Source organism: Lactuca virosa, chromosome 3 (assembly GCF_052849685.1).
Source record: "Lactuca virosa cultivar CGN04683 chromosome 3, Lactuca_virosa_CGN04683_v6, whole genome shotgun sequence".
Classification (NCBI taxonomy): Eukaryota; Viridiplantae; Streptophyta; class Magnoliopsida; order Asterales; family Asteraceae; genus Lactuca; species Lactuca virosa.
The window spans coordinates 85,665,480-85,674,731 of record NC_136428.1 but is presented as its reverse complement, the minus strand read 5'-3'; positions in this window follow the sequence as shown (position 1 = coordinate 85,674,731).

Genomic DNA, 9,252 nt, shown 5'->3' with positions numbered 1-9,252 from the left:
AGAGCGTACAACCATGGTTTTCCGAAAAAAGGCAGAAGGGGCATGGATAAAAGGGTGGTAGGGTATGGTGGTTGGTCTCTATTATATATATATATATATATATATATATATATATATATATATATATATATATATATATATATATATATATAATAAAAATAAAGTTAAAATATCGACAAAGTTATCTTAATTTTTTAACTTGATCTTGGATAATAATAACTTAAACAAATCGAAACTACAGAGAATATCCGAGTGAAAAAAAATATGGACTCAACCTACAACTTACCACAAAAACGAAGTGATAATTTATAATTTTGCAACGTCCCAAAAATTCATAGTAAAATTTTCATTTTTAAAACAACAAATCATACAAACGATTTGTTCCAAAACTGATCAAAGTGAATATATTATATAAAAATCAGAATAATATCATTAATTGTCAATGCGGAAAACTCTGGGGGATGTTGTACCGTCATGCCGGACCCTTTCCTTTCGAACTGGAAGTACCTGAAACCATAAATATGAAACCGTAAGCACAAAGCTTAGTGAGTTCCCCAAAATACTACATGCTATACATACAATAGAGATTGTTATGTACCAACCATAGTCTTGCCATTATGCCATGAGTCGTATCATGGTCTTTCCTTGCCAAGAGCCACCTCGTGGTCTTCCATGCCAGTATCACAGAGACAACGAGCATACTACATATATTTGCCAAGATCCAGTCCTGGTCTTGCATACAATTTGTCGGGAGCCATCTCTAGGTCTTTCATACAAATGCAAAGGGTCGCCCCTTAGTCTTCCTATATAACATAAGCCAATGAGCCGACATTGGTGCCTTCGACCCCCGAGTATAGTGATGAGACTCACCTGAATCAGAAAGCTGACTAACACTCAGCTCAAAGCCACGCAACCGCCGCTACAACACTCCTATCACAACATACAAGGTCCAACCTTAGACTACAACTGAAATCAGCCATCTTGGCCAAAAGTCAACCTAGTTCAAAGTCAAAGGCCAACATTGACTTCAGTCAACTGCCGCGTCGTGGCTCTCTAGCAACAATCCATTATGATATTCCTTATCGCCACACCATGGCGACCTGGTGCCACGCTGTGGGCACTGAGTCTTCAGCAACTTAATGGATTAAGCCGCCTCCCTCGATCCTAAGGGCTCCAAAGTTCAGATCTGGTCCATACTATTGTCTAAATGGATAAAGTTTCCAACTTTATCCATTAAGACACCCAAAGAGATCAAGATCTCAAACCCCAGGTCCAAATAAATCCAAAATCCATGATGTGTTAAGCATTAAGCTCATAATTCGAAAAAGTTCTTAACCCAACTACTCCGGAAGAGTTTCTAATACCAGATCTATCATAAAGGTGGAAACGTTATAGACATGCATGTCCAATACATGTCTAAGATCCATCTTAGGTCAAAATATGAACCCTAAAGGCCAAAACTTAGGCAAATGATAAGATCTTCCATCAAAGGCTAGATTCATAACATATAATACTCTTGGGACTTAGGAGAGTCATAAAGTGGCCAACTTTATGAGTTCCTTCCCTCCAAACTTGCTCAAACATGAGGAATATGGGACAATATATTAGATCTAAACACTTCAAGCCATAAAGTTTGAGCCTTTGATACTTACAAAGGTCCAAAAACAATGAGAGATGTTGACGATGTTTCTTACTTGCAAGATCCAACAATAGATCACCTTCTTCTCCTTTTTCTCTTCTTTTCCAAGCTAAGAAAGCTTTAAAAAGCTGAAGAATCAAACAATGGACGGAGGATAGGGTTTTCTGAGGTGAAAGAGGGCTTAGAGGCTGATAATGAACCCTAAAATGGGTTTAGAGGGGTTTAAATACAAAGGGAACCCTAAAAGAATGATGAGATTGGGCCAGAACAGCTGCCACGTTGTGCTGGCTCAATAAAATGTGCGTGCCATTTATTTAATGTCGTGTCGTAGGCATCCTTGCTCCACGTCGTGGCACAGAGTTTTTCCCAAAAGCTCCATCTTTAGCCCTAGAGAATAAAAGCTAAACCATACTAGAACACGGGTGTTACAACTTTGCCCCACTTAAATTAGATTTCGTCCTCAAAATCACTTCTCACTACATTCCAGGCACACCAGACGATTCTAACAATTTTTCCAGAACCCCGATAAAATTCGAGTTTAACATACGCTGACCCTCTAATATATTTATCGAACCCAACCTTAGCAGGACCCACATATTGACGACAATCAAATCCTTGCACCATTAACCTTAACCAATGAATAATAACCATCACTACTCAGCTCAAGATCTAGAAATCCAATACCTTGTCTAAGTTCCGGACATACAAAACCATTCTTAATCACTAACAATACGACTCCACTTCGCAACCCAAACCGAATGAAAATCCTGCTGACCCTGAATAATATTTTTGATTCCACTAGGAAACAAAATCCCCTGCCATTCATCGTTTCCAGAAACCTTTCACTTGGGAAAGGCGACTCCCAACATGAGTCTCAATCATTAGTACCATCTTAGGCTCAGCTTGTTGTCCCATAATGACATTTTTTTATCTAACTGAGACCTCCTTGGCCTCATACCTACCTACCAATTAACCGAAGTACCAGATATCCAACCGGTTGCTGAGGTTGATAGCCTCACGCACAATCACACCATGCGACTCCGAACGAGGGTCTATCTGGAAAGAGCTATCCTAGCCTACTTGCCATAATGGCTCCAACAACCCTCCTGATCCAACCATGGATAACATAACCAACCATTATACCGATGCAACATAATCTACTTTGCTCTAAATGAATGTCATTCGCCCAGCTTAAGTCTTACATCACAACCGACCCCAAACGGCCCTCAACCATCCTTAATCCCATGAATATTATGGTCTCCCACAGTCTCACTACCCATCAAGACAGGGTATAACTCTACCTAGAGAAAACTACGAGGCAAATCATAGATTCGCAACACTCTCACAGATGCTTATTGACCAGGTGAATGCTACGAGCCACCCCACAGTCTTACAACACTTCTACCACTACCTTCCAACCTAGTGAATGTTACGGCCATCCCGTAGTCTTATAACACTTCTACCACTACCTGCCAACCTAGTAAATGTTATGGCCACCCTGTAGTCTTACAACACTTCTACCACTACTTGCCAACCTAGTGGATGCTACAGCCACCTCGCAGTCTTACAACACTTCTACCACTATCTGCCAATCTAGTGAATGCTACGACCACTCCCGTAATCTAACAACACTTCTATATTACCATGGTCCCAACCCATGGTCTTACCGTTTATCTACCATACCAACCATAATCATCATGAGTCGAACCCACATCTGACTATACCCCAACCAGGTGTTTGGGTTATGCTTCAAACCCCAAGGCCTTAATCAGACAAGAACAGGTAGAGATGCTCTAACACAACTCTCAACCTGAACCCAAACACATATCCGCTATGCATCACTATTGTTGCACAAGGTAACCTGAATCCTCATTGCTGGAGCAAACCTCAGTCCATACCGCGACCAGAATTGGCTCTCATCTTGTCTAGGTTATGGAACTCCTCCTTGTTTCACATCTGAAATCAATCCCATTAATCCAAACGGTTCTCCCACACTTGGATTCGACTGCGCCCTGCCAACCACGAAATCGATTGATTTCTAAACCATCCAACCACATTACTACCCGAAACTGTCGACAACCTGAGCTTACAAGAACTAGAATTCCATTACTAGTCAATCCTAGAGAACACACACCTTCCAAAATTGGATGAATACTCCCTGAAATCTCAACGAGCTCAATATTCTCAAGCACTTTCTGTTGGGTTTTGAGCATTCTAACACTCCTAAGTGTACATGCAACCCTAAATACCTTGGATCTATGTTTTCTCTATTATACATGCAAATATGAATATTCCAAGGTATTACCCTAACTAGCATACAATCTTTGATACTTGGGTAATAAAATAGATAGAATACATACCTTGTTGATGTAGCTTGACTCCATGAAGCTCGAGAGCCTAGTGCCCCAAGTGTGACACCTCAAATGGTTCACACAACATCATCAACACTTGGAATAACCATGAGAAGAAGACACTCATGCTCAAATCGGCTAGCCCTCATATGTGTGTCACTAGTGTCAATTTCTTGAGCTAAAGGGGTCCTTATATAGTATGCACATTAGGGTTACACCATGTAACCCATGACTTTACCCATTCCTTATTCTCCATGGGTTTTAACCTCCATGGAGTATCCATGGGTCACCACATGGGTTAAACCCAACATAAGGAATCATGGATCATAAGCCCACATATATAAGAATGAATGATTTACACAATCAATCCCCATATATTTAATTAGTCTCTTTCGATCACTAAATTAAGTCCAAATTAATTCTTGATCAATACTAATTAAATAACATGATTTCATATTAATATATTAGAACTTATAATATATTAATATGTCACAAATGTCCTCTTCTCATAAAACAGTCTATCCAAATGTTCCGATGCCATGCAACCCAAATGGACCATGCCGGGTCGGGTCAAGTCTTACCAATTATAGTTATGGACTTAGACATTAATCCAACAGTCTCCCACTTGGATAAGTCTAAAACTATTATTAAAAGTATGACTTCATAACCCGACTAGCAATCGTAGCTCTCAAAAGCCGTTGTCGAACTCTGACCTTGTCGATGAACTCTGACCTTTGTCAATGACTTGTCCATTAGATAAGTGATCATATATTCCTCCATTCTAGATATCATATGAAATGAGACATGGATTATCAATCATTCTCTCAGTCCATTTGTTGTTTCCCGATTTCCGATTCATGATGACTGACTGATTGAACATATCAAATCAGTCCTAACTTGGCCAAGCACGCACATGTGTCATCATTAAATCATCGAGGGGCCCACAGATATCGCTTTTATCCTGAAGGTAAAAGAAATGGATAAACTTCGACTCATATGGCTTGTTCTACTACTTGTTGAATCATACACAAAGGCACGTTTTATAACATCGAGTTACCAATGCGTTTTCGCGCAATCAATGTACAACCAACTCATAGTAACAACTCATATCTCTAGGTTTGAAGAATATAAGATATTATCGTCTCATGATCACTCGTGATAAAATCCATGAAGTGATTCAAATGAGCGCGGGTTGAATCCAATACTCAGAACTTATGAGTACTCATGAGTGTTGTAACAATACTTTGCTATGTCCAACATCTTAGACATCTACAAGCCAACTTATGACAGTCTTGATTAATATCTACTTCCAACATATGACCGATTGTGGATGGTTTGAATAACTTAGTCATCCAGGAAGAATGACCTAGTTTATTCTGGAAGTCAAAACATGCAAAATGAAACAAAAAAATAATTGAATCCAATATGGTATCAAAACCTATGAATATAAATAGAACACTTTTTATTTATCACCATACTGATTACTCGTTATTCATTGTTTCGGTTTATCAACTTTATACTTTGAATTAAAAACACTAGTTGCCCCATGCTCCAAGCATGTACACAATGTTTTTCTAAACTATAGCTTTGCCATACACCAAGTAAGCACTATATGTTTTTCTATGATCTTCACTTTGTGAACTAGATCGATTGAACATAATTTCAATGATTCTCTTTTAATACTTCCCAAATCCTTATCGAAAATGTAAGAATTCCAAATTCCTATCATTTATCGAAATCTGTTAGATTTTAAACTTATATGCACAGACCCTCTTGTAATGACTATGTACAAAGTCACAAAGAGTTGTCAACAGACATTACAGAGTATTCCAATGGAGATCAGTTCCATAGAAATAAAGTCTCATATTCAAAGTACATTGCTTTGAATATCTTCCTTGCATTAAGTTTTCTCTAATCTTACACAGATTGCTTCCACCTATGGAGACAACTCCATATTCCCATTTTGACTATCATTTTTGAACAAGAGTTACCTCTTTTCAGAACATGTCAATATGGTCCTTCCAGAATTAACACTATACTTCCAACTGTCCCTGAGCAACTAATCTTTGGTACACCTTAGATTGTCCTCGACAATTGCTTAATCATTTTAGTCGTATCCAATTCTAGACCTTTTCCCCTTCTTAATGCCTCATGCATTTGGAAAATTTAGAAAGGATAAATATTATAGCACATGCAAGCAATCCTGTATCCAAAGAAAATGGGACACGATTCATGATGTCTCACATAAAGACATGATTCTAGACCAGTCTTTTGCTACAATATATTTTTTTTATTTGCCATGTTCTCAAAATTTGACTATGAAGAGGGATGTCGTAATCATAATCAAATTTTGAGAACGCAATATATAGAATTTTCTTAAGTTGAACCAAACCAACATAAAATTCATATATATATTCTTGACTAAAGATGATTAAAATCTCAATCTAAGCCTTTTAGAATTGAAATGAGGTATAATTTCCTCTCCCTTAATTATAGCAAAACAACTTTTCAACCCCTGCAACTTCCGGAATTGAAACTTTTGTTTTTCTATAATTAACATTGCTATCTTGCAATAATAATCATAATTATCATGCTCCTACTAACATGATGATTATTAGCATAACACTTATGCTCCCACTAGCTTTGACATGTATCCAGAAAACAGCTGGACTTCTAGAAGTCAATACTTTATTGACTTTCTTACCAAAGTTCAGATTTCTGATACGAGATTGCTTTGATAAGACTTTATCAAAATCATACACCTTATCTTAGATAGCTCACAGGTGTGTCTAAACAATTTAGAACTATGAAAAGGGATGCCGTAATAATAGTCTCGATTGTTTAGAGTTTTGCCATTTCTCATATGTCCATGTTAGTGTGCCGGTTAACCACGCACGCTCCACTAACGACTTTGAGAATGCAAAGATCACAATTGCTATCTTACTTAAAATCTACTTGGTGGAAGTGTTTCCTCTCAATCTAAGCCTTTTAGAATTGAAATGAGGTATAATTTCCTCTCCCTTAATTATAGCAAAACAACTTTTCAACCCCTGCAACTTCCGGAATTGAAACTTTTGTTTTTCTATAATTAACATTGCTATCTTGCAATAATAATCATAATTATCATGCTCCCACTAACATGATGATTATTAGCATAACACTTATGCTCCCACTAGCTTTGACATGTATCCAGAAAACAGCTGGACTTCTAGAAGTCAATACTTTATTGACTTTCTTACCAAAGTTCAGATTTCTGATACGAGATTGCTTTGATAAGACTTTATCAAAATCATACACCTTATCTTAGATAGCTCACAGGTGTGTCTAAACAATTTAGAACTATGAAAAGGGATGCCGTAATAATAGTCTCGATTGTTTAGAGTTTTGCCATTTCTCATATGTCCATGTTAGTGTGCCGGTTAACCACGCACGCTCCACTAACGACTTTGAGAATGCAAAGATCACAATTGCTATCTTACTTAAAATCTACTTGGTGGAAGTGTTTCCTCACCATCATTTTCATGAATTGGAGAGAAACCTTATGACCCTTAGATTTTATGGTGTATGTGTTCCTATCCATGTGAATTTGTCAAAACCATAATCACAAGACTAGGTTAGTGACAAATCCAAACTCATATGGACTGAACTTGTGCAATCTTCTTGCCACCGGGCAGTACAAGGGCCTGCCATTGCTTCCAAGTAGTTATGCAAATAATTGAGAACATGTAGAACTCAAATGTATAGCCAACTTTAACTGGAATGGGGCACAAAAATGTCAACATGATAGGTTATAAACCTCTAGTCGTGTGCTAGTGATGAAACACAGGTTTTATTCTTGATTAGTTCTTGAAACTATTTCAGGATCTTTTAGACTCCCACTGTCCTCTTGACCTATAAGACTTTCTTTCCAAATATTCAAGAGATAGTGTGGATTCTAATCAAGACAAACACTTCACACAATTGGCCTTAGTTGGTCTTTGTTTTATCCAAAACAACACAACTTACCAACTTCAAATGTATAAGAATAAAAAACTTTTACTCTTACATTTGACAAGTGTAATAAACCTTCTTTAAGATGTGTCACTCAAGTTACAATCTTGGAGTATGATTCTAAGATTTGTTTTGGAACGAAGTATGAATCGTCTTCTTGATTTAACCACTTCAACAATTCATAACTCCTCTTCTTAGCTATCAGAATGCACTTAGAGGATGAATTGTGATAAGGTCTCTTAATCATTAAGATGATCTTATAACATGATACTAAAGTACTCTCCCATCTTTTTCAGATTTGAGAAACTTTTATCCTTCTGCCTAATTTGATTCTTCTTATTCGCTCTGCCATACATTGAAAATTTTCCAATGTCTCAGAATTATACTTAAGCTTGTAAGTATAACCATATTTACTAAACTTTAGTAAATCATGACGAATAGTCTTATCAATATTTTGTGGTAGACTCTGACCAGTGCACAAGAATTTGTACTTGATCCCTTAGTCCTTCACTTGAGTCACATATACATGTGAACAAGCAACTAGTCTTAATTTTTCCAAAAAATAAAAATTCTCATTCATCATACTATATAACTTGCATGATTCCAAGTTTCGGTCTAACTGAAACTTGGGTGATGAGAATCTTTCCTTGTTTGGTAAATTTAGACACTACCACAACTGAAAGAATCAAATTCATATTTCCCTTATTGCTATCAGTGGAATCATATAAACAACCATTTTTTTTATTTTTACAAATGCCACTGTAAGGATATTTAAAATAAATAAAATTAAAACCTTTTTCTTTTATTTTAAAACTTTGCGGAAAAACTTATCCTTACAGTGCAAAAGCATATGAAAAACTTGTTGTTATCTATTCCTAAGCAATATATCATAACTCCTAAGCAACAGCTCAAAATTTTGATCACTGAACCATGCGATCGAGATCCATCTTCGCGATCAGAATCAGCATATACTTCCATTAAGTTTCTTCACTTTTCTTTGATTCTTAAAACATCAACATGTGACCCAGTCACATCATGTAATAAGAATCTCAGAATAGAAACTTAACAGAGTTAGATAGTGGACTTTACCTGAAATAGAGTCAAACTTCTTGACTTGATCAACCTTATGATCTTTCAGGTAAATAGGCAGCTTCGCAATCAATGCCCCTTCCTTTGGCAATAGACACATATGGACCCTTTGGTAGGACTATCTCAGACTTAGCTATTCTCCATTGGGAAGAGAAAGGTTTTTCTAGATATCCAATGTTACCA